The sequence below is a fragment of the Parasteatoda tepidariorum genome, chromosome 9, assembly GCF_982258835.1.
Source record: "Parasteatoda tepidariorum strain Cologne lab strain chromosome 9, Ptep-v5.0, whole genome shotgun sequence".
Lineage (NCBI taxonomy): Eukaryota > Metazoa > Arthropoda > Arachnida > Araneae > Theridiidae > Parasteatoda > Parasteatoda tepidariorum.
Window position 1 is genome coordinate 97737343 of NC_141763.1, and position 24262 is coordinate 97761604.

The window sequence follows — 24262 nt, forward strand, 5'->3', positions numbered from 1 at the left end:
AGTAGTTTTTAGTAGCAGTTATTTCGTGCAATAATACATTTTGAAGATTTAATATTAAAATAATGAAAGGATAGTTAAAGTTAAATATTATATTTCTTCACTTTCTCCTGTGCCTCGGTAGCGCAGTAGGCAGCGCGTCAGTCTCATAATCTGCTCTAAATTGAGTTATCTGAAGGTCGTGAGTTCGATCCTCACCTGGGGCAGTAGTTTTTAGTAGCAGTTATTTCGTGCAATAATACATTTTGAAGATTTAATATTAAAATAATGAAAGGATAGTTAAAGTTAAATATTATATTTCTTCACTTTCTCCTGTGCCTCGGTAGCGCAGTAGGCAGCGCGTCAGTCTCATAATCTGCTCTAAATTGAATTATCTGAAGGTCGAGAGTTCGATCCTCACCCGGGGCAGTAGTTTTTAGTAGCAGTTATTTCGTGCAATAATACATTTTGAAGATTTAATATTAAAATAATGAAAGGATAGTTAAAGTTAAATATTATATTTCTTCACTTTCTCCTGTGCCTCGGTAGCGCAGTAGGCAGCGCGTCAGTCTCATAATCTGCTCTAAATTGAGTTATCTGAAGGTCGTGAGTTCGATCCTCACCCGGGGCAGTAGTTTTTAGTAGCAGTTATTTCGTGCAATAATACATTTTGAAGATTTAATATTAAAATAATGAAAGCATAGTTAAAGTTAAATATTATATCTCTTCACTTTCTCCTGTGCCTCGGTAGCGCAGTAGGCAGCGCGTCAGTCTCATAATCTGCTCTAAATTGAGTTATCTGAAGGTCGTGAGTTCGATCCTCACCCGGGGCAGTAGTTTTTAGTAGCAGTTATTTCGTGCAATAATACATTTTGAAGATTTAATATTAAAATAATGAAAGGATAGTTAAAGTTAAATATTATATTTCTTCACTTTCTCCTGTGCCTCGGTAGCGCACAGGAGAAAGTCAGCGGGGCAGCGCGTCAGTCTCATAATCTGCTCAAAATTGAGTTATCTGAAGGTCGTGAGTTCGATCCTCACCCGGGGCAGTAGTTTTTAGTAGCAGTTATTTCGTGCAATAATGCATTTTGAAGATTTAATATTAAAATAATGAAAGGATAGTTAAAGTTAAATATTATATTTCTTCACTTTCTCCTGTGCCTCGGTAGCGCAGTAGGCAGCGCGTCAGTCTCATAATCTGCTCTAAATTGAGTAAGCTGAAGGTCGTGAGTTCGATCCTCACCCGGGGCAGTAGTTTTTAGTAGCAGTTATTTCGTGCAATAATACATTTTGAAGATTTAATATTAAAATAATGAAAGCATAGTTAAAGTTAAATATTATATTTCTTCACTTTCTCCTGTGCCTCGGTAGCGCAGTAGGCAGCGCGTCAGTCTCATAATCTGCTCTAAATTGAGTTATCTGAAGGTCGTGAGTTCGATCCTCACCCGGGGCAGTAGTTTTTAGTAGCAGTTATTTCGTGCAATAATACATTTTGAAGATTTAATATTAAAATAATGAAAGCATAGTTAAAGTTAAATATTATATTTCTTCACTTTCTCCTGTGCCTCGGTAGCACAGTAGGCAGCGCGTCAGTCTCATAATCTGCTCTAAATTGAGTTATCTGAAGGTCGTGAGTTCGATCCTCACCCGGGGCAGTAGTTTTTAGTAGCAGTTATTTCGTGCAATAATACATTTTGAAGATTTAATATTAAAATAATGAAAGGATAGTTAAAGTTAAATATTATATTTCTTCACTTTCTCCTGTGCCTCGGTAGCGCAGTAGGCAGCGCGTCAGTCTCATAATCTGCTCTAAATTGAGTTATCTGAAGGTCGTGAGTTCGATCCTCACCTGGGGCAGTAGTTTTTAGTAGCAGTTATTTCGTGCAATAATACATTTTGAAGATTTAATATTAAAATAATGAAAGGATAGTTAAAGTTAAATATTATATTTCTTCACTTTCTCCTGTGCCTCGGTAGCGCAGTAGGCAGCGCGTCAGTCTCATAATCTGCTCTAAATTGAATTATCTGAAGGTCGAGAGTTCGATCCTCACCCGGGGCAGTAGTTTTTAGTAGCAGTTATTTCGTGCAATAATACATTTTGAAGATTTAATATTAAAATAATGAAAGGATAGTTAAAGTTAAATATTATATTTCTTCACTTTCTCCTGTGCCTCGGTAGCGCAGTAGGCAGCGCGTCAGTCTCATAATCTGCTCTAAATTGAGTTATCTGAAGGTCGTGAGTTCGATCCTCACCCGGGGCAGTAGTTTTTAGTAGCAGTTATTTCGTGCAATAATACATTTTGAAGATTTAATATTAAAATAATGAAAGCATAGTTAAAGTTAAATATTATATCTCTTCACTTTCTCCTGTGCCTCGGTAGCGCAGTAGGCAGCGCGTCAGTCTCATAATCTGCTCTAAATTGAGTTATCTGAAGGTCGTGAGTTCGATCCTCACCCGGGGCAGTAGTTTTTAGTAGCAGTTATTTCGTGCAATAATACATTTTGAAGATTTAATATTAAAATAATGAAAGGATAGTTAAAGTTAAATATTATATTTCTTCACTTTCTCCTGTGCCTCGGTAGCGCACAGGAGAAAGTCAGCGGGGCAGCGCGTCAGTCTCATAATCTGCTCAAAATTGAGTTATCTGAAGGTCGTGAGTTCGATCCTCACCCGGGGCAGTAGTTTTTAGTAGCAGTTATTTCGTGCAATAATGCATTTTGAAGATTTAATATTAAAATAATGAAAGGATAGTTAAAGTTAAATATTATATTTCTTCACTTTCTCCTGTGCCTCGGTAGCGCAGTAGGCAGCGCGTCAGTCTCATAATCTGCTCTAAATTGAGTAAGCTGAAGGTCGTGAGTTCGATCCTCACCCGGGGCAGTAGTTTTTAGTAGCAGTTATTTCGTGCAATAATACATTTTGAAGATTTAATATTAAAATAATGAAAGCATAGTTAAAGTTAAATATTATATTTCTTCACTTTCTCCTGTGCCTCGGTAGCGCAGTAGGCAGCGCGTCAGTCTCATAATCTGCTCTAAATTGAGTTATCTGAAGGTCGTGAGTTCGATCCTCACCCGGGGCAGTAGTTTTTAGTAGCAGTTATTTCGTGCAATAATACATTTTGAAGATTTAATATTAAAATAATGAAAGCATAGTTAAAGTTAAATATTATATTTCTTCACTTTCTCCTGTGCCTCGGTAGCACAGTAGGCAGCGCGTCAGTCTCATAATCTGCTCTAAATTGAGTTATCTGAAGGTCGTGAGTTCGATCCTCACCCGGGGCAGTAGTTTTTAGTAGCAGTTATTTCGTGCAATAATACATTTTGAAGATTTAATATTAAAATAATGAAAGGATAGTTAAAGTTAAATATTATATTTCTTCACTTTCTCCTGTGCCTCGGTAGCGCAGTAGGCAGCGCGTCAGTCTCATAATCTGCTCTAAATTGAGTTATCTGAAGGTCGTGAGTTCGATCCTCACCCGGGGCAGTAGTTTTTAGTAGCAGTTATTTCGTGCAATAATACATTTTGAAGATTTAATATTAAAATAATGAAAGGATAGTTAAAGTTAAATATTATATTTCTTCACTTTCTCCTGTGCCTCGGTAGCGCAGTAGGCAGCGCGTCAGTCTCATAATCTGCTCTAAATTGAATTATCTGAAGGTCGAGAGTTCGATCCTCACCCGGGGCAGTAGTTTTTAGTAGCAGTTATTTCGTGCAATAATACATTTTGAAGATTTAATATTAAAATAATGAAAGGATAGTTAAAGTTAAATATTATATTTCTTCACTTTCTCCTGTGCCTCGGTAGCGCAGTAGGCAGCGCGTCAGTCTCATAATCTGCTCTAAATTGAGTTATCTGAAGGTCGTGAGTTCGATCCTCACCCGGGGCAGTAGTTTTTAGTAGCAGTTATTTCGTGCAATAATACATTTTGAAGATTTAATATTAAAATAATGAAAGCATAGTTAAAGTTAAATATTATATCTCTTCACTTTCTCCTGTGCCTCGGTAGCGCAGTAGGCAGCGCGTCAGTCTCATAATCTGCTCTAAATTGAGTTATCTGAAGGTCGTGAGTTCGATCCTCACCCGGGGCAGTAGTTTTTAGTAGCAGTTATTTCGTGCAATAATACATTTTGAAGATTTAATATTAAAATAATGAAAGGATAGTTAAAGTTAAATATTATATTTCTTCACTTTCTCCTGTGCCTCGGTAGCGCACAGGAGAAAGTCAGCGGGGCAGCGCGTCAGTCTCATAATCTGCTCAAAATTGAGTTATCTGAAGGTCGTGAGTTCGATCCTCACCCGGGGCAGTAGTTTTTAGTAGCAGTTATTTCGTGCAATAATACATTTTGAAGATTTAATATTAAAATAATGAAAGGATAGTTAAAGTTAAATATTATATTTCTTCATTTTCTCCTTTGCCTCGGTAGCGCAGTAGGCAGCGCGTCAATCTCATAATCTGCTCTAAATTGAGTTATCTGAAGGTCGTGAGTTCGATCCTCTCCCGGGGCAGTAGTTTTTAGTAGCAGTTATTTCGTGCAATAATACATTTTGAAGATTTAATATTAAAATAATGAAAGGATAGTTAAAGTTAAATATTATATTTCTTCACTTTCTCCTGTGCCTCGGTAGCGCAGTAGGCAGAGCGTCAGTCTCATAATCTGCTCTAAATTGAGTTATCTGAAGGTTGTGAGTTCGATCCTCTCCCGGGGCAGTAGTTTTTAGTAGCAGTTATTTCGTGCAATAATACATTTTGAAGATTTAATATTAAAATAATGAAAGGATAGTTAAAGTTAAATATTATATTTCTTCACTTTCTCCTGTGCCTCGGTAGCACAGTAGGCAGCGCGTCAGTCTCATAATCTGCTCTATATTGAGTTATCTGAAGGTCGTGAGTTCGATCCTCACCCGGGCAGTAGTTTTTAGTAGCAGTTATTTCGTGCAATAATACATTTTGAAGATTTAATATTAAAATAATGAAAGCATGGTTAAAGTTAAATATTATATTTCTTCACTTTCTCCTGTGCCTCGGTAGCGCATTAGGCAGCGCGTCAGTCTCATAATCTGCTCTAAATTGAATTATCTGAAGGTCGTGAGTTCGATCCTCACCCGGGGCAGTAGTTTTTAGTAGCAGTTATTTCGTGCAATAATACATTTTGAAGATTTAATATTAAAATAATGAAAGGATAGTTAAAGTTAAATATTATATTTCTTCACTTTCTCCTGTGCCTCGGTAGAGCAGTAGGCAGCGCGTCAGTCTCATAATCTGCTCTAAATTGAGTTATCTGAAGGTCGTGAGTTCGATCCTCACCCGGGGCAGTAGTTTTTAGTAGCAGTTATTTCGTGCAATAATACATTTTGAAGATTTAATATTAAAATAATGAAAGGATAGTTAAAGTTAAATATTATATTTCTTCACTTTCTCCTGTGCCTCGGTAGCGCAGTAGGCAGCGCGTCAGTCTCATAATCTGCTCTAAATTGAGTTATCTGAAAGTCGTGAGTTCGATCCTCACCCGGGGCAGTAGTTTTTAGTAGCAGTTATTTCGTGCAATAATACATTTGGAAGATTTAATATTAAAATAATGAAAGGATAGTTAAAGTTAAATATTATATTTCTTCACTTTCTCCTGTGCCTCGGTAGCGCAGTAGGCAGAGCGTCAGTCTCATAATCTGCTCTAAATTGAGTTATCTGAAGGTTGTGAGTTCGATCCTCTCCCGGGGCAGTAGTTTTTAGTAGCAGTTATTTCGTGCAATAATACATTTTGAAGATTTAATATTAAAATAATGAAAGGATAGTTAAAGTTAAATATTATATTTCTTCACTTTCTCCTGTGCCTCGGTAGCACAGTAGGCAGCGCGTCAGTCTCATAATCTGCTCTATATTGAGTTATCTGAAGGTCGTGAGTTCGATCCTCACCCGGGCAGTAGTTTTTAGTAGCAGTTATTTCGTGCAATAATACATTTTGAAGATTTAATATTAAAATAATGAAAGCATGGTTAAAGTTAAATATTATATTTCTTCACTTTCTCCTGTGCCTCGGTAGCGCATTAGGCAGCGCGTCAGTCTCATAATCTGCTCTAAATTGAATTATCTGAAGGTCGTGAGTTCGATCCTCACCCGGGGCAGTAGCTTTTAGTAGCAGTTATTTCGTGCAATAATACATTTTGAAGATTTAATATTAAAATAATGAAAGGATAGTTAAAGTTAAATATTATATTTCTTCACTTTCTCCTGTGCCTCGGTAGAGCAGTAGGCAGCGCGTCAGTCTCATAATCTGCTCTAAATTGAGTTATCTGAAGGTCGTGAGTTCGATCCTCACCCGGGGCAGTAGTTTTTAGTAGCAGTTATTTCGTGCAATAATACATTTTGAAGATTTAATATTAAAATAATGAAAGGATAGTTAAAGTTAAATATTATATTTCTTCACTTTCTCCTGTGCCTCGGTAGCGCAGTAGGCAGCGCGTCAGTCTCATAATCTGCTCTAAATTGAGTTATCTGAAAGTCGTGAGTTCGATCCTCACCCGGGGCAGTAGTTTTTAGTAGCAGTTATTTCGTGCAATAATACATTTTGAAGATTTAATATTAAAATAATGAAAGGATAGTTAAAGTTAAATATTATATTTCTTCACTTTCTCCTGTGCCTCGGTAGCGCAGTAGGCAGAGCGTCAGTCTCATAATCTGCTCTAAATTGAGTTATCTGAAGGTCGTGAGTTCGATCCTCTCCCGGGGCAGTAGTTTTTAGTAGCAGTTATTTCGTGCATAAATACATTTTGAAGATTTAATATTAAAATAATGAAAGGATAGTTAAAGTTAAATATTATATTTCTTCACTTTCTCCTGTGCCTCGGTAGCGCAGTAGGCAGCGCGTCAGTCTCATAATCTGCTCTAAATTGAGTTATCTGAAGGTCGTGAGTTCGATCCTCACCCGGGGCAGTAGTTTTTAGTAGCAGTTATTTCGTGCAATAATACATTTTGAAGATTTAATATTAAAATAATGAAAGGATAGTTAAAGTTAAATATTATATTTCTTCACTTTCTCCTGTGCCTTGGTAGCGCAGTAGGCAGCGCGTCAGTCTCATAATCTGCTCTAAATTGAGTTATCTGAAGGTCGTGAGTTCGATCCTCACCCGGGACAGTAGTTTTTAGTAGCAGTTATTTCGTGCAATAATACATTTTGAAGATTTAATATTAAAATAATGAAAGGATAGTTAAAGTTAAATATTATATTTCTTCACTTTCTCCTGTGCCTCGGTAGCGCAGTAGGCAGCGCGTCAGTCTCATAATCTGCTCTAAATTGAGTTATCTGAAGGTCGTGAGTTCGATCCTCACCCGGGGCAGTAGTTTTTAGTAGCAGTTATTTCGTGCAATAATACATTTTGAAGATTTAATATTAAAATAATGAAAGGATAGTTAAAGTTAAATATTATATTTCTTCACTTTCTCCTGTGCCTCGGTAGCGCAGTAGGCAGCGCGTCAGTCTCATAATCTGCTCTAAATTGAGTTATCTGAAGGTCGTGAGTTCGATCCTCACCCGGGGCAGTAGTTTTTAGTAGCAGTTATTTCGTGCAATAATACATTTTGAAGATTTAATATTAAAATAATGAAAGCATAGTTAAAGTTAAATATTATATCTCTTCACTTTCTCCTGTGCCTCGGTAGCGCAGTAGGCAGCGCGTCAGTCTCATAATCTGCTCTAAATTGAGTTATCTGAAGGTCGTGAGTTCGATCCTCACCCGGGGCAGTAGTTTTTAGTAGCAGTTATTTCGTGCAATAATACATTTTGAAGATTTAATATTAAAATAATGAAAGCATAGTTAAAGTTAAATATTATATCTCTTCACTTTCTCCTGTGCCTTGTAGCGCAGTAGGCAGCGCGTCAGTCTCATAATCTGCTCTAAATTGAGTTATCTGAAGGTCGTGAGTTCGATCCTCACCCGGGGCAGTAGTTTTTAGTAGCAGTTATTTCGTGCAATAATACATTTTGAAGATTTAATATTAAAATAATGAAAGGATAGTTAAAGTTAAATATTATATTTCTTCACTTTCTCCTGTGCCTCGGTAGCGCAGTAGGCAGCGCGCCAGTCTCATAATCTGCTCTAAATTGAGTCATCTGAAGGTCGTGAGTTCGATCCTCACCCGGGGCAGTAGTTTTTAGTAGCAGTTATTTCGTGCAATAATACATTTTGAAGATTTAATATTAAAATAATGAAAGCATACTTAAAGTTAAATATTATATTTCTTCACTTTCTCCTATGCCTCGGTAGCGCAGTAGGCAGCGCGTCAGTCTCATAATCTGCTCTATATTGAGTTATCTGAAGGCCGTGAGTTCGATCCTCACCCGGGGCAGTAGTTTTTAGTATCAGTTATTTCGTGCAATAATACATTTTGAAGATTTAATATTAAAATAATGAAAGCATAGTTAAAGTTAAATATTATATTTCTTCACTTTCTCCTGTGCCTCGGTAGCGCAGTAGGCAGCGCGTCAGTCTCATAATCTGCTCTAAATTGAGTTATCTGAAGGTCGTGAGTTCGATCCTCACCCGGGGCAGTAGTTTTTAGTAGCAGTTATTTTGTGCAATAATACATTTTGAAGATTTAATATTAAAATAATGAAAGGATAGTTAAAGTTAAATATTATATTTCTTCACTTTCTCCTGTGCCTCGGTAGCGCAGTAGGCAGCGCGTCAGTCTCATAATCTGCTCTAAATTGAGTTATCTGAAGGTCGTGAGTTCGATCCTCACCCGGGGCAGTAGTTTTTAGTAGCAGTTATTTCGTGCAATAATACATTTTGAAGATTTAATATTAAAATAATGAAAGGATAGTTAAAGTTAAATATTATATTTCTTCACTTTCTCCTGTGCCTCGGTAGCGCAGTAGGCAGCGCGTCAGTCTCATAATCAGCTCTAGATTGAGTTATCTGAAGGTCATGAGTTCGATCCTCACCCGGGGCAGTAGTTTTTAGTAGCAGTTATTTCGTGCAATAATACATTTTGAAGATTTAATATTAAAATAATGAAAGGATAGTTAAAGTTAAATATTATATTTTTTCACTTTCTCCTGTGCCTCGGTAGCGCAGTAGGCAGCGCGTCAGTCTCATAATCTGCTCTAAATTGAGTTATCTGAAGGTCGTGAGTTCGATCCTCACCCGGGGCAGTAGTATTTAGTAGCAGTTATTTCGTGCAATAATACATTTTGAAGATTTAATATTAAAATAATGAAAGCATACTTAAAGTTAAATATTATATTTCTTCACTTTCTCCTATGCCTCGGTAGCGCAGTAGGCAGCGCGTCAGTCTCATAATCTGCTCTATATTGAGTTATCTGAAGGCCGTGAGTTCGATCCTCACCCGGGGCAGTAGTTTTTAGTATCAGTTATTTCGTGCAATAATACATTTTGAAGATTTAATATTAAAATAATGAAAGCATAGTTAAAGTTAAATATTATATTTCTTCACTTTCTCCTGTGCCTCGGTAGCGCAGTAGGCAGCGCGTCAGTCTCATAATCTGCTCTAAATTGAGTTATCTGAAGGTCGTGAGTTCGATCCTCACCCGGGGCAGTAGTTTTTAGTAGCAGTTATTTTGTGCAATAATACATTTTGAAGATTTAATATTAAAATAATGAAAGGATAGTTAAAGTTAAATATTATATTTCTTCACTTTCTCCTGTGCCTCGGTAGCGCAGTAGGCAGCGCGTCAGTCTCATAATCTGCTCTAAATTGAGTTATCTGAAGGTCGTGAGTTCGATCCTCACCCGGGGCAGTAGTTTTTAGTAGCAGTTATTTCGTGCAATAATACATTTTGAAGATTTAATATTAAAATAATGAAAGGATAGTTAAAGTTAAATATTATATTTCTTCACTTTCTCCTGTGCCTCGGTAGCGCAGTAGGCAGCGCGTCAGTCTCATAATCAGCTCTAGATTGAGTTATCTGAAGGTCATGAGTTCGATCCTCACCCGGGGCAGTAGTTTTTAGTAGCAGTTATTTCGTGCAATAATACATTTTGAAGATTTAATATTAAAATAATGAAAGGATAGTTAAAGTTAAATATTATATTTTTTCACTTTCTCCTGTGCCTCGGTAGCGCAGTAGGCAGCGCGTCAGTCTCATAATCTGCTCTAAATTGAGTTATCTGAAGGTCGTGAGTTCGATCCTCACCCGGGGCAGTAGTATTTAGTAGCAGTTATTTCGTGCAATAATACATTTTGAAGATTTAGTATTAAAATAATGAAAGGATAGTTAAAGTTAAATATTATATTTCTTCACTTTCTCCTGTGCCTCGGTAGCGCAGTAGGCAGCGCGTCAGTCTCATAATCTGCTCTAAATTGAGTTATCTGAAGGTCGTGAGTTCGATCCTCTCCCGGGGCAGTAGTTTTTAGTAGCAGTTATTTCGTGCAATAATACATTTTGAAGATTTAATATTAAAATAATGAAAGGATAGTTAAAGTTAAATATTATATTTCTTCACTTTCTCCTGTGCCTCGGTAGAGCAGTAGGCAGCGCGTCAGTCTCATAATCTGCTCTAAATTGAGTTATCTGAAGGTCGTGAGTTCGATCCTCACCCGGGGCAGTAGATTTTAGTAGCAGTTATTTCGTGCAATAATACATTTTGAAGATTTAATATTAAAATAATGAAAGGATAGTTAAAGTTAAATATTATATTTCTTCACTTTCTCCTGTGCCTCGGTAGCGCAGTAGGCAGCGCGTCAGTCTCATAATCTGCTCTAAATTGAGTTATCTGAAGGTCGTGAGTTCGATCCTCACCCGGGGCAGTAGTTTTTAGTAGCAGTTATTTCGTGCAATAATACATTTTGAAGATTTAATATTAAAATAATGAAAGGATAGTTAAAGTTAAATATTATATTTCTTCACTTTCTCCTGTGCCTCGGTAGCGCAGTAGGCAGCGCGTCAGTCTCATAATCAGCTCTTAATTGAGTTATCTGAAGGTCATGAGTTCGATCCTCACCCGGGGCAGTAGTTTTTAGTAGCAGTTATTTCGTGCAATAATACATTTTGAAGATTTAATATTAAAATAATGAAAGGATAGTTAAAGTTAAATATTATATTTTTTCACTTTCTCCTGTGCCTCGGTAGCGCAGTAGGCAGCGCGTCAGTCTCATAATCTGCTCTAAATTGAGTTATCTGAAGGTCGTGAGTTCGATCCTCACCCGGGGCAGTAGTTTTTAGTAGCAGTTATTTCGTGCAATAATACATTTTGAAGATTTAGTATTAAAATAATGAAAGGATAGTTAAAGTTAAATATTATATTTCTTCACTTTCTCCTGTGCCTCGGTAGCGCAGTAGGCAGCGCGTCAGTCTCATAATCTGCTCTAAATTGAGTTATCTGAAGGTCGTGAGTTCGATCCTCACCCGGGGCAGTAGTTTTTAGTAGCAGTTATTTCGTGCAATAATACATTTTGAAGATTTAATATTAAAATAATGAAAGGATAGTTAAAGTTAAATATTATATTTCTTCACTTTCTCCTGCGCCTCGGTGGCGCACAGGAGAAAGTCAGCGGGGCAGCGCGTCAGTCTCATAATCTGCCCAAAATTGAGTTATCTGAAGGTCGTGAGTTCGATCCTCACCCGGGGCAGTAGTTTTTAGTAGCAGTTATTTCGTGCAATAATACATTTTGAAGATTTAATATTAAAATAATAAAAGGATAGTTAAAGTTAAATATTATATTTCTTCCCTTTCTCCTGTGCCTCGGTAGCGCAGTAGGCAGCGCGTCAGTCTCATAATCTGCTCTAAATTGAGTTATCTGAAGGTCGTGAGTTCGATCCTCACCCGGGGCAGTAGTTTTTAGTAGCAGTTATTTCGTGCAATAATACATTTTGAAGATTTAATATTAAAATAATGAAAGGATAGTTAAAGTTAAATATTATATTTCTTCGTTTTCTCCTGTGCCTCGGTAGCGCAGTAGGCAGCGCGACAGTCTCATAATCTGCTCTAAATTGAGTTATCTGAAGGTCGTGAGTTCGATCCTCTCCCGGGGCAGTAGTTTTTAGTAGCAGTTATTTCGTGCAATAATACATTTTGAAGATTTAGTATTAAAATAATGAAAGGATACTTAAAGTTAAATATTATATTTCTTCACTTTCTCCTGTGCCTCGGTAGCGCAGTAGGCAGCGCGTCAGTCTCATAATCTGCTCTAAATTGAGTTATCTGAAGGTCGTGAGTTCGATCCTCTCCCGGGGCAGTAGTTTTTAGTAGCAGTTATTTCGTGCAATAATACATTTTGAAGATTTAATATTAAAATAATGAAAGGATAGTTAAAGTTAAATATTATATTTCTTCACTTTCTCCTGTGCCTCGGTAGCGCAGTAGGCAGCGCGTCAGTCTCATAAACTGCTCTATATTGAGTTATCTGAAGGTCGTGAGTTCGATCCTCACCCGGGGCAGTAGTTTTTAGTAGCAGTTATTTCGTGCAATAATACATTTTGAAGATTTAATATTAAAATAATGAAAGCATAGTTAAAGTTAAATATTATATTTCTTCACTTTCTCCTGTGCCTCGGTAGCGCAGTAGGCAGCGCGTCAGTCTCATAATCTGCTCTAAATTGAGTTATCTGAAGGTCGTGAGTTCGATCCTCACCCGGGGCAGTAGTTTTTAGTAGCAGTTATTTCGTGCAATAATACATTTTGAAGATTTAATATTAAAATAATGAAAGGATAGTTAAAGTTAAATATTATATTCCTTCACTTTCTCCTGTGCCTCGGTAGAGCAGTAGGCAGCGCGTCAGTCTCATAATCTGCTCTAAATTGAGTTATCTGAAGGTCGTGAGTTCGATCCTCACCCGGGGCAGTAGATTTTAGTAGCAGTTATTTCGTGCAATAATACATTTTGAAGATTTAATATTAAAATAATGAAAGGATAGTTAAAGTTAAATATTATATTTCTTCACTTTCTCCTGTGCCTCGGTAGCGCAGTAAGCAGCGCGTCAGTCTCATAATCTGCTCTAAATTGAGTTATCTGAAGGTCGTGAGTTCGATCCTCACCCGGGACAGTAGTTTTTAGTAGCAGTTATTTCGTGCAATAATACATTTTGAAGATTTATTATTAAAATAATGAAAGGATAGTTAAAGTTAAATATTATATTTCTTCACTTTCTCCTGTGCCTCGGTAGCGCAGTAGGCAGCGCGTCAGTCTCATAATCTGCTCTAAATTGAGTTATCTGAAGGTCGTGAGTTCGATCCTCACCCGGGGCAGTTCTTTTTTGTGGGAGTTATGTCGTGCAATAATACATTTTGCCGAGTTCATATTAAAATAACGAAAGGACAGTTAAAGTTAAATATTATATTTCTTCACTTTCTCCTGTGCCTCGGTAGCGCAGTAGGCAGCGCGTCAGTCTCATAATCTGCTCTAAATTGAGTTATCTGAAGGTCGTGAGTTCGATCCTCTCCCGGGGCAGTTGTTTTTAGTAGCAGTTATTTCGTGCAATAATACATTTTGAAGATTTAATATTAAAATAATGAAAGGATAGTTAAAGTTAAATATTATGTTTCTTCACTTTTGTCAGACTATGGATTTCAATGAACAAGGTTCGAGTAAGAGTCAGAGATCACGAGTTCGAAAAACCTCTGAAAGAGTGAGTTCGAACATTTAAAAATAATTCAAAGACAGAATTTGCATAGTATTAATTTTGAGTGTGTAAGTACCCTCATTATGCAAGTGTTACTTTGTATATATATATAACAAATCAAGATTGGATTTGGAGTTTTGTTTCGTTTGATTTTCATGACTGTATGTATTGAATTCGTTACCTCATGTTATGGAGAGGATTGTTCTTCCTTCATGATGTTTAAGTTAAGTTATGATTTTTATTGCTTAATAAAATTTATGATTATTTAAAAGATGACTTTTTCATTATGCTTGCTGGGCATTCTCCACAACGCACTAAACTCTGCCAGCAAGGTTATGGGCCCAGCCTGCCCAGCTTAGTTAAGCTTTTGTCGTCTTTGGAAGCAAATTTATTATAACGCTACTGGGGCCGTTTAGATAGATTGGAGATGGCCGAAAATGACAGCAGCTCCATATTGGGATTTACAAAGCTAAACAGTTTCAATTACAGTAGTTGGAAAATAAATATGAAAGTATTACTCATCGATAAAGGCTCTTGGGAATTTGTTGGTGGTACAGAGAAGCCTTTACCAACTGATGCAACAGACAGAGACTTACGCTCTTATGAAATGCGAAAAGCTAGAAGTTACTCTACTATATTCCAAGGAATTGATGAGCAGTTTCAACCGCTGATAGCCGACACAGAGGACGGAAAGACAGCGTGGACTATTTTAAAAGAAAACTTTGAACCTACCTCCCGAGCACGGTTAGCCGGACTTATTGATGAATTCTTTGAATTGAAGTTTGATCCAGAGAAGGAGACTATTGGCATTTTCTGCAAGTTAGTTAATGAAAAAAAGAAACAGATTCATGATGCAGGTTTTGTAATGCCAGAAAAGCTCACATGCTTCCAATTAATTAGAAGATTGCCAGCAGATTATGACAACTTAGTTCAAATGCTTTATCGACTAGAAGATAAAGATTTTTCGATTTCTAATGTTGAAAAGGAGCTCCTAATCGAATCTGGAAGGATACAACAAAAGCAGAAAGACAGAGGAGAGGACATAGTCGCCGATGCTTATACTACTTCATCTACTAGAAAGCAAGCCTATCGGAAGTTGAATGGAAATAAAAGCAGTGGTCGCGTCCTGGGTAATGATACAACAACAACAATTATGTGTTCCTACTGCAATAAGAAAGGACATAGTGCGGAAAGATGTTTCCTGAAGAAGAAAACCACGAAACGGAATTCTAAAACTCAAGATTCCAAGGAAACCTTTTATAGTGATTTGACTACGATAAGAGATGCTGAAATTCGCCAAGGGAAAGACAAGCAGTTGGTTGAATTCCTGATAGATACTGCCAGCACAGCTCACTTCTGTACACAAAGAGACTACTTTAGTAACTTCAAGACTTTGAATCCTAGTCAAGTACTTGTTGGAGATAAAAATAGTAAGTCTGATATTTTTGGTATTGGTGATATACATTTTAATGTTAAAGATAGAGATAAATTTGTTCCCATAAAATTAGAAAATGTATATTTTGCACCCAATATGCGTAGAAATTTAATAAGCGGTTCGAATATGGATTTAGCAGGGATTACTGTAAAATGGGGTAACAACAAAATGACTGTATTTGGTAAAAACCATAATTATTTATTTACTGTACCTAGAATTGATAAGTTGTATATACTTAAAGGCTATGTTGAAAAAGTGGTAGTAACTAAAGAATTAGCATTTAGTACAGGTCTAGATAGGGAATTGGTTCATAGACGATTTTGCCACTTAAATATTGGAATGTTAAATCATATGAGTCAAAACAATGTTGTGAATGGTTTAGATAATTTGTGTGGTAAATTTGATACTTGTAATACTTGTAAAATAACTAAATCGACTAGAACTAGTTTTAAAGTAAATCACGGTATAATGACTAAAAGTGTATTAGAAAAAGTACATATGGATGTTTGAGGTAAAAGTCCAGTAAATTCAGTTGGCGGAGTTGAATATTTCGTATCTGTAATAGATGATTTTTCTCGTTATGTTGAAATTTTTACTATAAAACATAAACATGAAGTTTTTAATTGCTTTAAACTGTATTTAGCAAAATATGAAAGACAGTTAAATGTTAAACTTAAATCTGTAAGGTGTGATAACGGCATGGAATTTTGTAATGTAAAATTTCAAGATTTTCTTAATGAATTAGGTATACGTATGGAGAGAACTTCAGTATACACTCCAGAGCAAAATGGGGTAGCCGAATCTTATAACAGAGTAGCTGGAGAGGGAATACGCTCAATGTTAGCCGATAGTGGTTTAAAAGGTAGATTTTGGGCAGAAGCACTGCATTGTTTTGTTCACGTAAAGAATCGTAGTGAACACAAACTACTGGAAGGTAAAACACCGTTTGAAATTTTCTATGGTTATAAACCATCAGTTAAACATTTCAAAGTATTTGGATCTTTAGCGTATGCTCATATTCCTAAAGTTAAGAGAAACAAACTACAACCAAATGCAAAAGTAGGAATTGTAACTGGATATGCAGTCAATACTAAAGGTTATAGAATTTACTTGCCTAAAGACAGGAAAACTATAGAAACTATACATGTAAAAATTGATGAAGGTAAAAACGGAGTTAAAACACTATTTGGTAAACCTAGTAATGAAAACTTTTTATTTATAAATCTGAATTCAGACATCAATTTTGATGATAACAATGAAAATGAAATAGATAAGGTTCATGCTAAATCTCCAGATTTAAAAATTAAAACCTTTAAAAATAACAGAATGGACTAGAGTTGAGAGACCGCGTAATAAAAGTAGCAGAATAGATGTTTACTATTACCCTCCAGGCGATAAAACTAGATTGAGATCAAACAACCAAGCTAAAGAATATTGCGATAAAAACCAAATTGAGTATGATCATTCTAAATTTAATTTTAAAGCTTTAAGCAAAACTCAAAATTTAACTTATACTCATAGTGACACTGATAGCGAAAGTGAAGATTCGCCATCTAATTCTTTTGTAGATAATCAGATAAGTGATATATTTGAGGGTGAGGTATATAATGTAGAAATACCGAAAAACTTTTCTGATGCACAAAAACTACCAGAAAGAAATCAGTGGAATAAGGCAATGGAAAAAGAGTTAAATATTATGACCGAAAGAAAGGTATGGGAAATAGTTGATAAACCTCCCAATGCTAAAGTAATAGGAAATAGGTGGGTTTATGCAGTAAAAAGAGATGAAAACAATAATGTTAAACAATACAAAGCTAGACTTGTAGCACAAGGTTTTAGACAACAGCATGGTGTTGACTTTCTTGACGTATTTTCACCAGTTGTGAATTTTTCTGTTATTAGATTACTATTTATTATTCTTGTATCAATGTTATGTTGGAAATATGCACAGCTAGATGTGAAAGCTGCATATTTGTATGAAAATCTTAGTGAGGTAATTTATATGAAGCAACCTCCAGGTTTTGAAATTGAAGGTGAAATGAATAAAGTATGTTTACTTAAAAAGTCGATATATGGACTTAAACAATCAGGTAGAGAATGGAATGCAGAGTTAGATACTATATTAAAATCAATTGGTTTCGAAAAATTCAAATGTTGTAATTGTATGTATAAAATGAAAAATATTATTTTATTGGTATACGTTGATGACATGGTGTTATTTTGTAAGACTAAAACTATTTTAGATGAAACTATTAAATTGATTAAGAGTAAACTTGATATTCAAAATTTAGGAAAAGTCAAATATTTGTTAGGTGTTAACTTTGAGAACAAAAACGGTGATTTGTATTTACATCAAAAAATTTATATTGAAAAAATATGTAAACGATTTAATGAATTACCTAAAACTCATGTTACGTTACCAATTAAAGTAGGTTTTAAATTGCCAAATAAAGTAAATGAAATTGTTGAAAATAAAATAATGAAGAAATTTCCTTATCGTACATTGATAGGGTGCTTATCTTTTATAGCAAATCGTAGCAGACCAGATATTTCATATGCTGTGAACGTTATGTCACAATTCTCGAATTGCTATAATTACCAACATTGGACTGTAGTTGTAGATTTAATGAATTATGTAATAAATACTAAAGAACATAAACTTTGTTTATCAAATCTTAATAATTCTTCTTTGATAGCTTATTCAGATGCAAACTGGGGTTGTCATTTAACAAACAGATTTTCTACATCAGGTTATTTGATATGCTTAGCAGGTATTCCTTTTAGTTGGAAATGTAGCAAACAAAAATGTATTGCATTAAGTAGCATGGAATCAGAATTTATAGCTTTAACAGATACGGTTAAAGAACTTATATGGTTTTCAAACATATGTAATGAGTTAAACATAATATCAAAAATTGAAAAACCTGTTTTGTATTGTGACAATCAATCTGCAATTTATTATTGTAAAAATAATGTTGAAAATTTAAAGACGAAGCATATTGATATTAGATTTCATTTTGTGAGAAATTTGCTTAATGAGGGAAAATTCGAAATTAAGTATATTAAAAGTAAAAGTAATTTGGCTGATTTTTTGACTAAGGCTTTAACTAAGACTGAATTAAATAAAATTAAAGGAATTTATTTTGAAATGTTCGATGGGGCCGCATGTCAGACTATGGATTTCAATGAACAAGGTTCGAGTAAGAGTCAGAGATCACGAGTTCGAAAAACCTCTGAAAGAGGGAGTTCGAACATTTAAAAATAATTCAAAGACAGAATTTGCATAGTATTAATTTTGAGTGTGTAAGTACCCTCATTATGCAAGTGTTACTTTGTATATATATATAACAAATCAAGATTGGATTTGGAGTTTTGTTTCGTTTGATTTTCATGACTGTATGTATTGAATTCGTTACCTCATGTTATGGAGAGGATTGTTCTTCCTTCATGATGTTTAAGTTAAGTTATGATTTTTATTGCTTAATAAAATTTATGATTATTTGAAAGATGACTTTTTCATTATGCTTGCTGGGCATTCTCCACAACGCACTAAACTCTGCCAGCAACTTTCTCCTGTGCCTCGGTAGCGCAGTAGGCAGCGCGTCAGTCTCATAATCTGCTCTAAATTGAGTTATCTGAAGGTCGTGAGTTCGATCCTCACCCGGGGCAGTAGTTTTTAGTAGCAGTTATTTCGTGCAAAAATACATTTTGAAGATTTAATATTAAAATAATGAAAGGATAGTTAAAGTTAAATATTATATTTCTTCACTTTCTCCTGTGCCTCGGTAGCGCAGTAGGCAGCGCGTCAGTCTCATAATCTGCTCTAAATTGAGTTATCTGAAGGTCGTGAGTTCGATCCTCGCCCGGGGCAGTAGTTTTTAGTAGCAGTTATTTCGTGCAAAAATACATTTTGAAGATTTAATATTAAAATAATGAAAGGATAGTTAAAGTTAAATATTATATTTCTTCACTTTCTCCTGTGCCTCGGTAACGCAGTAGGCAGCGCGTCAGTCTTATAATCTGCTCTAAATTGAGTTATCTGAAGGTCGTGAGTTCGATCCTCGCCCGGGGCAGTAGTTTTTAGTAGCAGTTATTTCGTGCAATAATACATTTTGAAGATTTAATATTAAAATAATGAAAGGATAGTTAAAGTCAAATATTATATTTCTTCACTTTCTCCTGTGCATCGGTAGCGCAGTAGGCAGTGCGTCAGTCTCATAATCTGCTCTAAATTGAGTTATCTGAAGGTCGTGAGTTCGATCCTCACCCGGGGCAGTAGTTTTTAGTAGCAGTTATTTCGTGCAATAATACATTTTGAAGATTTAATATTAAAATAATGAAAGCATAGTTAAAGTCAAATATTATATTTCTTCACTTTCCTGTGCCTCGGTAGCGCAGTAGGCAGCGGGTCAGTCTCATAATCTGCTCTAAATTGAGTTATCTGAAGGTCGTGAGTTCGATCCTCACCCGGGGCAGTAGTTTTTAGTAGCAGTTATTTCGTGCAATAATACATTTTGAAGATTTAATATTAAAATAGTGAAAGCATAGTTAAAGTTAAATATTATATTTCTTTACTTTCTCCTGTGCCTCGGTAGCGCAGTAGGCAGCGCGTCAGTCTCATAATCTGCTCTAAATTGAGTTATCTGAAGGTCGTGAGTTCGATCCTCACCCGGGGCAGTAGTTTTTAGTAGCAGTTATTTCGTGCAATAATACATTTTGAAGATTTAATATTAAAATAATGAAAGCATAGTTAAAGTTACATATTATATTTCTTCACTTTCTCCTGTGCCTCGGTAGCGCAGTAGGCAGCACGTCAGTCTCATAATCTGCTCTAAATTGAGTTATCTGAAGGTCGTGAGTTCGATCCTCACCCTGGGCAGTAGTTTTTAGTAGCAGTTATTTCGGGCAATGATACATTTTGAAGATTTAATATTAAAATAATGAAAGGATAGTTAAAGTTAAATATTATATTTCTTCACTTTCTCCTGTGCCTCGGTAGCGCAGTAGACAGTGCGTCAGTCTCATAATCTGCTCTAAATTGAGTTATCTGAAGGTCGTGAGTTCGATCCTCCCCCGGGGCAGTAGTTTTTAGTAGCAGTTATTTCGTGCAATAATACATTTTGAAGATTTAATATTAAAATAATGAAAGGATAGTTAAAGTTAAATATTATATTTCTTCACTTTCTCCTGTGCCTCGGTAGCGCAGTAGGCAGCGCGTCAGTCTCATAATCTGCTCTAAATTGAGTTATCTGAAGGTCGTGAGTTCGATGCTCACCCGGTGCAGTAGTTTTTAGTAGCAGTTATTTCGTGCAATAATACATTTTGAAGATTTAATATTAAAATAATGAAAGGATAGTTAAAGTCAAATATTATATTTCTTCACTTTCTCCTGTGCCTCGGTAGCGCAGTAGGCAGCGCGTCAGTCTCATAATCTGCTCTAAATTGAGTTATCTGAAGGTCGTGAGTTCGATCCTCACCCGGGGCAGTAGTTTTTAGTAGCAGTTATTTCGTGCAATAATACATTTTGAAGATTAAATATTAAAATAATGAAAGCATAGTTAAAGTTAAATATTATATTTCTTCACTTTCTCCTGTGCCTCGGTAGCGCAGTAGGCAGCGCGTCAGTCTCATAATCTGCTCTAAATTGAGTTATCTGAAGGTCGTGAGTTCGATCCTCGCCCGGGGAAGTAGTTTTTAGTAGCAGTTATTTCGTGCAATAATACATTTTGAAGATTTAATATTAAAATAATGAAAGGATAGTTAAAGTTAAATATTATATTTCTTCACTTTCTCCTGTGCTTCGGTAGCGCAGTAGGCAGTGCGTCAGTCTCATAATCTGCTCTAAATTGAGTTATCTGAAGGTCGTGAGTTCGATCCTCACCCGGGGCAGTAGTTTTTAGTAGCAGTTATTTCGTGCAATAATACATTTTGAAGATTTAATATTAAAATAATGAAAGGATAGTTAAAGTTAAATATTATATTTCTTCACTTTCTCCTGTGCCTCGGTAGCGCAGTAGGCAGCGCGTCAGTCTCATAATCTGCTCTAAATTGAGTTATCTGAAGGTCGTGAGTTCGATCCTCATCCGGGGCAGTAGTTTTTAGTAGCAGTTATTTCGGGCAATGATACATTTTGAAGATTTAATATTAAAATAATGAAAGGATAGTTAAAGTTAAATATTATATTTCTTCACTTTCTCCTGTGCCTCGGTAGCGCAGTAGACAGTGCGTCAGTCTCATAATCTGCTCTAAATTGAGTTATCTGAAGGTCGTGAGTTCGATCCTCCCCCGGGGCAGTAGTTTTTAGTAGCAGTTATTTCGTGCAATAATACATTTTGAAGATTTAATATTAAAATAATGAAAGGATAGTTAAAGTTAAATATTATATTTCTTCACTTTCTCCTGTGCCTCGGTAGCGCAGTAGGCAGCGCGTCAGTCTCATAATCTGCTCTAAATTGAGTTATCTGAAGGTCGTGAGTTCGATGCTCACCCGGGGCAGTAGTTTTTAGTAGCAGTTATTTCGTGCAATAATACATTTTGAAGATTTAATATTAAAATAATGAAAGGATAGTTAAAGTCAAATATTATATTTCTTCACTTTCTCCTGTGCCTCGGTAGCGCAGTAGGCAGCGCGTCAGTCTCATAATCTGCTCTAAATTGAGTTATCTGAAGGTCGTGAGTTCGATCCTCACCCGGGGCAGTAGTTTTTAGTAGCAGTTATTTCGTGCAATAATACATTTTGAAGATTAAATATTAAAATAATGAAAGCATAGTTAAAGTTAAATATTATATTTCTTCACTTTCTCCTGTGCCTCGGTAGCGCAGTAGGCAGCGCGTCAGTCTCATAATCTGCTTTAAATTGAGTTATCTGAAGGTCGTGAGTTCGATCCTCGCCCGGGGAAGTAGTTTTTAGTAGCAGTTATTTCGTGCAATAATACATTTTGAAGATTTAATATTAAAATAATGAAAGGATAGTTAAAGTTAAATATTATATTTCTTCACTTTCTCCTGTGCTTCGGTAGCGCAGTAGGCAGTGCGTCAGTCTCATAATCTGCTCTAAATTGAGTTATCTGAAGGTCGTGAGTTCGATCCTCACCCGGGGCAGTAGTTTTTAGTAGCAGTTATTTCGTGCAATAATACATTTTGAAGATTTAATATTAAAATAATGAAAGGATAGTTAAAGTTAAATATTATATTTCTTCACTTTCTCCTGTGCCTCGGTAGCGCAGTAGGCAGCGCGTCAGTCTCATAATCTGCTCTAAATTGAGTTATCTGAAGGTCGTGAGTTCGATCCTCACCCGGGGCAGTAGTTTTTAGTAGCAGTTATTTCGTGCAATAATACATTTTGAAGATTTAATATTAAAATAATGAAAGGACAGTTAAAGTTAAATATTATATTTCTTCACTTTCTCCTGTGCCTCGGTAGCGCAGTAGGCAGCACGTCAGTCTCATAATCTGCTCTAAATTGAGTTATCTGAAGGTCGTGAGTTCGATCCTCACTAGGGGCAGTAGTTTTTAGTAGCAGTTATTTCGTGCAATAATACATTTTGAAGATTTAATATTAAAATAATGAAAGGATAGTTAAAGTTAAATATTATATTTCTTCACTCTCTCCTGTGCCTCGGTAGCGCAGTAGGCAGCGCGTCAGTCTCATAATCTGCTCTAAATTGAGTTATCTGAAGGTCGTGAGTTCGATCCTCACCCGGGGCAGTAGTTTTTAGTAGCAGTTATTTCGTGCAATAATACATTTTGAAGATTTAATATTAAAATAATGAAAGGATAGTTAAAGTTAAATATTATATTTCTTCACTTTCTCCTGTGCCTCGGTAGCGCAGTAGGCAGCGCGTCAGTCTCATAATCTGCTCTAAATTGAGTTATCTGAAGGTCGTGAGTTCGATCCTCACCCGGTGCAGTAGTTTTTAGTAGCAGTTATTTCGTGCAATAATACATTTTGAAGATTTAATATTAAAATAATGAAAGGATAGTTAAAGTTGAATATTATATTTCTTCACTTTCTCCTGTGCCACGGTAGCGCAGTAGGCAGCGCGTCAGTCTCATAATCTGCTCTAAATTGAGTTATCTGAAGGTCGTGAGTTCGATTCTCACCCGGGGCAGTAGTTTTTAGTAGCAGTTATTTCGTGCAATAATACATTTTGAAGATTTAATATTAAAATAATGAAAGGATAGTTAAAGTTAAATATTATATTTCTTCACTCTCTCCTGTGCCTCGGTAGCGCAGTAGGCAGCGCGTCAGTCTCATAATCTGCTCTAAAATGAGTTATCTGAAGGTCGTGAGTTCGATCCTCACCCGGGGCAGTAGTTTTTAGTAGCAGTTATTTCGTGCAATAATACATTTTGAAGATTTAATATTAAAATAATGAAAGGATAGTTAAAGTTAAATATTATATTTCTTCACTCTCTGCTGTTCCTCGGTAGCGCAGTAGGCAGCGCGTCAGTCTCATAATCTGCTCTAAATTGAGTTATCTGAAGGTCGTGAGTTCGATCCTCACCCGGGGCAGTAGTTTTTAGTAGCAGTTATTTCGTGCAATAATACATTTTGAAGATTTAATATTAAAATAATGAAAGCATAGTTAAAGTTAAATATTATATTTCTTCACTCTCTCCTGTGCCGCGGTAGCGCAGTAGGCAGCGCGTCAGTCTCATAATCTGCTCTAAATTGAGTTATCTGAAGGTCGTGAGTTCGATCCTCACCCGGGGCAGTAGTTTTTAGTAGCAGTTATTTCGTGCAATAATACATTTTGAAGATTTAATATTAAAATAATGAAAGGATAGTTAAAGTTAAATATTATATTTCTTCACTCTCTCCTGTGCCTCGGTAGCGCAGTAGGCAGCGCGTCAGTCTCATAATCTGCTCTAAAATGAGTTATCTGAAGGTCGTGAGTTCGATCCTCACCCGGGGCAGTAGTTTTTAGTAGCAGTTATTTCGTGCAATAATACATTTTGAAGATTTAATATTAAAATAATGAAAGGATAGTTAAAGTTAAATATTATATTTCTTCACTCTCTGCTGTTCCTCGGTAGCGCAGTAGGCAGCGCGTTAGTCTCATAATCTGCTCTAAATTGAGTTATCTGAAGGTCGTGAGTTCGATCCTCACCCGGGGCAGTAGTTTTTAGTAGCAGTTATTTCGTGCAATAATACATTTTGAAGATTTAATATTAAAATAATGAAAGCATAGTTAAAGTTAAATATTATATTTCTTCACTCTCTCCTGTGCCGCGGTAGCGCAGTAGGCAGCGCGTCAGTCTCATAA

General features: G+C 35.9%; 40 non-coding genes across 40 annotated transcripts; all 40 read left to right on the plus strand.

Moving 5' to 3' along the window:
• The first annotated feature begins 111 nt into the window (after positions 1 to 111).
• TRNAM-CAU (transfer RNA methionine (anticodon CAU)) lies at positions 112 to 203 on the plus strand. Its single transcript is given in 2 exon segments — positions 112 to 148; positions 168 to 203. It is a non-coding gene; the product is annotated as a tRNA-Met (tRNA).
• A 312-nt stretch (positions 204 to 515) lies between these two features.
• Positions 516 to 607, plus strand: TRNAM-CAU (transfer RNA methionine (anticodon CAU)). Its single transcript is given in 2 exon segments — positions 516 to 552; positions 572 to 607. It is a non-coding gene; the product is annotated as a tRNA-Met (tRNA).
• Positions 608 to 717: 110 nt separating this feature from the next.
• TRNAM-CAU (transfer RNA methionine (anticodon CAU)) lies at positions 718 to 809 on the plus strand. The gene is given in 2 exon segments: positions 718 to 754; positions 774 to 809. It is a non-coding gene; the product is annotated as a tRNA-Met (tRNA).
• Positions 810 to 1135: 326 nt separating this feature from the next.
• Positions 1136 to 1227, plus strand: TRNAM-CAU (transfer RNA methionine (anticodon CAU)). The gene is given in 2 exon segments: positions 1136 to 1172; positions 1192 to 1227. It is a non-coding gene; the product is annotated as a tRNA-Met (tRNA).
• Positions 1228 to 1337: 110 nt separating this feature from the next.
• Positions 1338 to 1429, plus strand: TRNAM-CAU (transfer RNA methionine (anticodon CAU)). The gene is given in 2 exon segments: positions 1338 to 1374; positions 1394 to 1429. It is a non-coding gene; the product is annotated as a tRNA-Met (tRNA).
• A 312-nt stretch (positions 1430 to 1741) lies between these two features.
• On the plus strand, positions 1742 to 1833 carry TRNAM-CAU (transfer RNA methionine (anticodon CAU)). The gene is given in 2 exon segments: positions 1742 to 1778; positions 1798 to 1833. It is a non-coding gene; the product is annotated as a tRNA-Met (tRNA).
• Positions 1834 to 2145: 312 nt separating this feature from the next.
• TRNAM-CAU (transfer RNA methionine (anticodon CAU)) lies at positions 2146 to 2237 on the plus strand. Its single transcript is given in 2 exon segments — positions 2146 to 2182; positions 2202 to 2237. It is a non-coding gene; the product is annotated as a tRNA-Met (tRNA).
• Positions 2238 to 2347: 110 nt separating this feature from the next.
• Positions 2348 to 2439, plus strand: TRNAM-CAU (transfer RNA methionine (anticodon CAU)). The gene is given in 2 exon segments: positions 2348 to 2384; positions 2404 to 2439. It is a non-coding gene; the product is annotated as a tRNA-Met (tRNA).
• A 326-nt stretch (positions 2440 to 2765) lies between these two features.
• TRNAM-CAU (transfer RNA methionine (anticodon CAU)) lies at positions 2766 to 2857 on the plus strand. The gene is given in 2 exon segments: positions 2766 to 2802; positions 2822 to 2857. It is a non-coding gene; the product is annotated as a tRNA-Met (tRNA).
• A 110-nt stretch (positions 2858 to 2967) lies between these two features.
• Positions 2968 to 3059, plus strand: TRNAM-CAU (transfer RNA methionine (anticodon CAU)). The gene is given in 2 exon segments: positions 2968 to 3004; positions 3024 to 3059. It is a non-coding gene; the product is annotated as a tRNA-Met (tRNA).
• Positions 3060 to 3371: 312 nt separating this feature from the next.
• Positions 3372 to 3463, plus strand: TRNAM-CAU (transfer RNA methionine (anticodon CAU)). Its single transcript is given in 2 exon segments — positions 3372 to 3408; positions 3428 to 3463. It is a non-coding gene; the product is annotated as a tRNA-Met (tRNA).
• Positions 3464 to 3775: 312 nt separating this feature from the next.
• On the plus strand, positions 3776 to 3867 carry TRNAM-CAU (transfer RNA methionine (anticodon CAU)). Its single transcript is given in 2 exon segments — positions 3776 to 3812; positions 3832 to 3867. It is a non-coding gene; the product is annotated as a tRNA-Met (tRNA).
• A 110-nt stretch (positions 3868 to 3977) lies between these two features.
• TRNAM-CAU (transfer RNA methionine (anticodon CAU)) lies at positions 3978 to 4069 on the plus strand. The gene is given in 2 exon segments: positions 3978 to 4014; positions 4034 to 4069. It is a non-coding gene; the product is annotated as a tRNA-Met (tRNA).
• Positions 4070 to 6817: 2748 nt separating this feature from the next.
• On the plus strand, positions 6818 to 6909 carry TRNAM-CAU (transfer RNA methionine (anticodon CAU)). Its single transcript is given in 2 exon segments — positions 6818 to 6854; positions 6874 to 6909. It is a non-coding gene; the product is annotated as a tRNA-Met (tRNA).
• Positions 6910 to 7221: 312 nt separating this feature from the next.
• TRNAM-CAU (transfer RNA methionine (anticodon CAU)) lies at positions 7222 to 7313 on the plus strand. The gene is given in 2 exon segments: positions 7222 to 7258; positions 7278 to 7313. It is a non-coding gene; the product is annotated as a tRNA-Met (tRNA).
• Positions 7314 to 7423: 110 nt separating this feature from the next.
• Positions 7424 to 7515, plus strand: TRNAM-CAU (transfer RNA methionine (anticodon CAU)). Its single transcript is given in 2 exon segments — positions 7424 to 7460; positions 7480 to 7515. It is a non-coding gene; the product is annotated as a tRNA-Met (tRNA).
• Positions 7516 to 7625: 110 nt separating this feature from the next.
• On the plus strand, positions 7626 to 7717 carry TRNAM-CAU (transfer RNA methionine (anticodon CAU)). The gene is given in 2 exon segments: positions 7626 to 7662; positions 7682 to 7717. It is a non-coding gene; the product is annotated as a tRNA-Met (tRNA).
• A 513-nt stretch (positions 7718 to 8230) lies between these two features.
• TRNAM-CAU (transfer RNA methionine (anticodon CAU)) lies at positions 8231 to 8322 on the plus strand. The gene is given in 2 exon segments: positions 8231 to 8267; positions 8287 to 8322. It is a non-coding gene; the product is annotated as a tRNA-Met (tRNA).
• Positions 8323 to 8432: 110 nt separating this feature from the next.
• TRNAM-CAU (transfer RNA methionine (anticodon CAU)) lies at positions 8433 to 8524 on the plus strand. The gene is given in 2 exon segments: positions 8433 to 8469; positions 8489 to 8524. It is a non-coding gene; the product is annotated as a tRNA-Met (tRNA).
• Positions 8525 to 8634: 110 nt separating this feature from the next.
• On the plus strand, positions 8635 to 8726 carry TRNAM-CAU (transfer RNA methionine (anticodon CAU)). The gene is given in 2 exon segments: positions 8635 to 8671; positions 8691 to 8726. It is a non-coding gene; the product is annotated as a tRNA-Met (tRNA).
• A 312-nt stretch (positions 8727 to 9038) lies between these two features.
• On the plus strand, positions 9039 to 9130 carry TRNAM-CAU (transfer RNA methionine (anticodon CAU)). Its single transcript is given in 2 exon segments — positions 9039 to 9075; positions 9095 to 9130. It is a non-coding gene; the product is annotated as a tRNA-Met (tRNA).
• A 110-nt stretch (positions 9131 to 9240) lies between these two features.
• TRNAM-CAU (transfer RNA methionine (anticodon CAU)) lies at positions 9241 to 9332 on the plus strand. The gene is given in 2 exon segments: positions 9241 to 9277; positions 9297 to 9332. It is a non-coding gene; the product is annotated as a tRNA-Met (tRNA).
• A 110-nt stretch (positions 9333 to 9442) lies between these two features.
• On the plus strand, positions 9443 to 9534 carry TRNAM-CAU (transfer RNA methionine (anticodon CAU)). Its single transcript is given in 2 exon segments — positions 9443 to 9479; positions 9499 to 9534. It is a non-coding gene; the product is annotated as a tRNA-Met (tRNA).
• A 110-nt stretch (positions 9535 to 9644) lies between these two features.
• TRNAM-CAU (transfer RNA methionine (anticodon CAU)) lies at positions 9645 to 9736 on the plus strand. Its single transcript is given in 2 exon segments — positions 9645 to 9681; positions 9701 to 9736. It is a non-coding gene; the product is annotated as a tRNA-Met (tRNA).
• Positions 9737 to 10048: 312 nt separating this feature from the next.
• TRNAM-CAU (transfer RNA methionine (anticodon CAU)) lies at positions 10049 to 10140 on the plus strand. The gene is given in 2 exon segments: positions 10049 to 10085; positions 10105 to 10140. It is a non-coding gene; the product is annotated as a tRNA-Met (tRNA).
• Positions 10141 to 10654: 514 nt separating this feature from the next.
• On the plus strand, positions 10655 to 10746 carry TRNAM-CAU (transfer RNA methionine (anticodon CAU)). The gene is given in 2 exon segments: positions 10655 to 10691; positions 10711 to 10746. It is a non-coding gene; the product is annotated as a tRNA-Met (tRNA).
• Positions 10747 to 11058: 312 nt separating this feature from the next.
• On the plus strand, positions 11059 to 11150 carry TRNAM-CAU (transfer RNA methionine (anticodon CAU)). The gene is given in 2 exon segments: positions 11059 to 11095; positions 11115 to 11150. It is a non-coding gene; the product is annotated as a tRNA-Met (tRNA).
• A 110-nt stretch (positions 11151 to 11260) lies between these two features.
• TRNAM-CAU (transfer RNA methionine (anticodon CAU)) lies at positions 11261 to 11352 on the plus strand. Its single transcript is given in 2 exon segments — positions 11261 to 11297; positions 11317 to 11352. It is a non-coding gene; the product is annotated as a tRNA-Met (tRNA).
• A 326-nt stretch (positions 11353 to 11678) lies between these two features.
• On the plus strand, positions 11679 to 11770 carry TRNAM-CAU (transfer RNA methionine (anticodon CAU)). Its single transcript is given in 2 exon segments — positions 11679 to 11715; positions 11735 to 11770. It is a non-coding gene; the product is annotated as a tRNA-Met (tRNA).
• Positions 11771 to 12284: 514 nt separating this feature from the next.
• TRNAM-CAU (transfer RNA methionine (anticodon CAU)) lies at positions 12285 to 12376 on the plus strand. Its single transcript is given in 2 exon segments — positions 12285 to 12321; positions 12341 to 12376. It is a non-coding gene; the product is annotated as a tRNA-Met (tRNA).
• A 110-nt stretch (positions 12377 to 12486) lies between these two features.
• TRNAM-CAU (transfer RNA methionine (anticodon CAU)) lies at positions 12487 to 12578 on the plus strand. The gene is given in 2 exon segments: positions 12487 to 12523; positions 12543 to 12578. It is a non-coding gene; the product is annotated as a tRNA-Met (tRNA).
• A 514-nt stretch (positions 12579 to 13092) lies between these two features.
• TRNAM-CAU (transfer RNA methionine (anticodon CAU)) lies at positions 13093 to 13184 on the plus strand. The gene is given in 2 exon segments: positions 13093 to 13129; positions 13149 to 13184. It is a non-coding gene; the product is annotated as a tRNA-Met (tRNA).
• A 5386-nt stretch (positions 13185 to 18570) lies between these two features.
• Positions 18571 to 18662, plus strand: TRNAM-CAU (transfer RNA methionine (anticodon CAU)). The gene is given in 2 exon segments: positions 18571 to 18607; positions 18627 to 18662. It is a non-coding gene; the product is annotated as a tRNA-Met (tRNA).
• Positions 18663 to 19578: 916 nt separating this feature from the next.
• TRNAM-CAU (transfer RNA methionine (anticodon CAU)) lies at positions 19579 to 19670 on the plus strand. The gene is given in 2 exon segments: positions 19579 to 19615; positions 19635 to 19670. It is a non-coding gene; the product is annotated as a tRNA-Met (tRNA).
• Positions 19671 to 20386: 716 nt separating this feature from the next.
• On the plus strand, positions 20387 to 20478 carry TRNAM-CAU (transfer RNA methionine (anticodon CAU)). The gene is given in 2 exon segments: positions 20387 to 20423; positions 20443 to 20478. It is a non-coding gene; the product is annotated as a tRNA-Met (tRNA).
• Positions 20479 to 21598: 1120 nt separating this feature from the next.
• TRNAM-CAU (transfer RNA methionine (anticodon CAU)) lies at positions 21599 to 21690 on the plus strand. The gene is given in 2 exon segments: positions 21599 to 21635; positions 21655 to 21690. It is a non-coding gene; the product is annotated as a tRNA-Met (tRNA).
• Positions 21691 to 22204: 514 nt separating this feature from the next.
• TRNAM-CAU (transfer RNA methionine (anticodon CAU)) lies at positions 22205 to 22296 on the plus strand. Its single transcript is given in 2 exon segments — positions 22205 to 22241; positions 22261 to 22296. It is a non-coding gene; the product is annotated as a tRNA-Met (tRNA).
• A 312-nt stretch (positions 22297 to 22608) lies between these two features.
• TRNAM-CAU (transfer RNA methionine (anticodon CAU)) lies at positions 22609 to 22700 on the plus strand. Its single transcript is given in 2 exon segments — positions 22609 to 22645; positions 22665 to 22700. It is a non-coding gene; the product is annotated as a tRNA-Met (tRNA).
• Positions 22701 to 23214: 514 nt separating this feature from the next.
• Positions 23215 to 23306, plus strand: TRNAM-CAU (transfer RNA methionine (anticodon CAU)). The gene is given in 2 exon segments: positions 23215 to 23251; positions 23271 to 23306. It is a non-coding gene; the product is annotated as a tRNA-Met (tRNA).
• Positions 23307 to 23820: 514 nt separating this feature from the next.
• Positions 23821 to 23912, plus strand: TRNAM-CAU (transfer RNA methionine (anticodon CAU)). The gene is given in 2 exon segments: positions 23821 to 23857; positions 23877 to 23912. It is a non-coding gene; the product is annotated as a tRNA-Met (tRNA).
• The last annotated feature ends 350 nt before the right edge of the window (positions 23913 to 24262 follow it).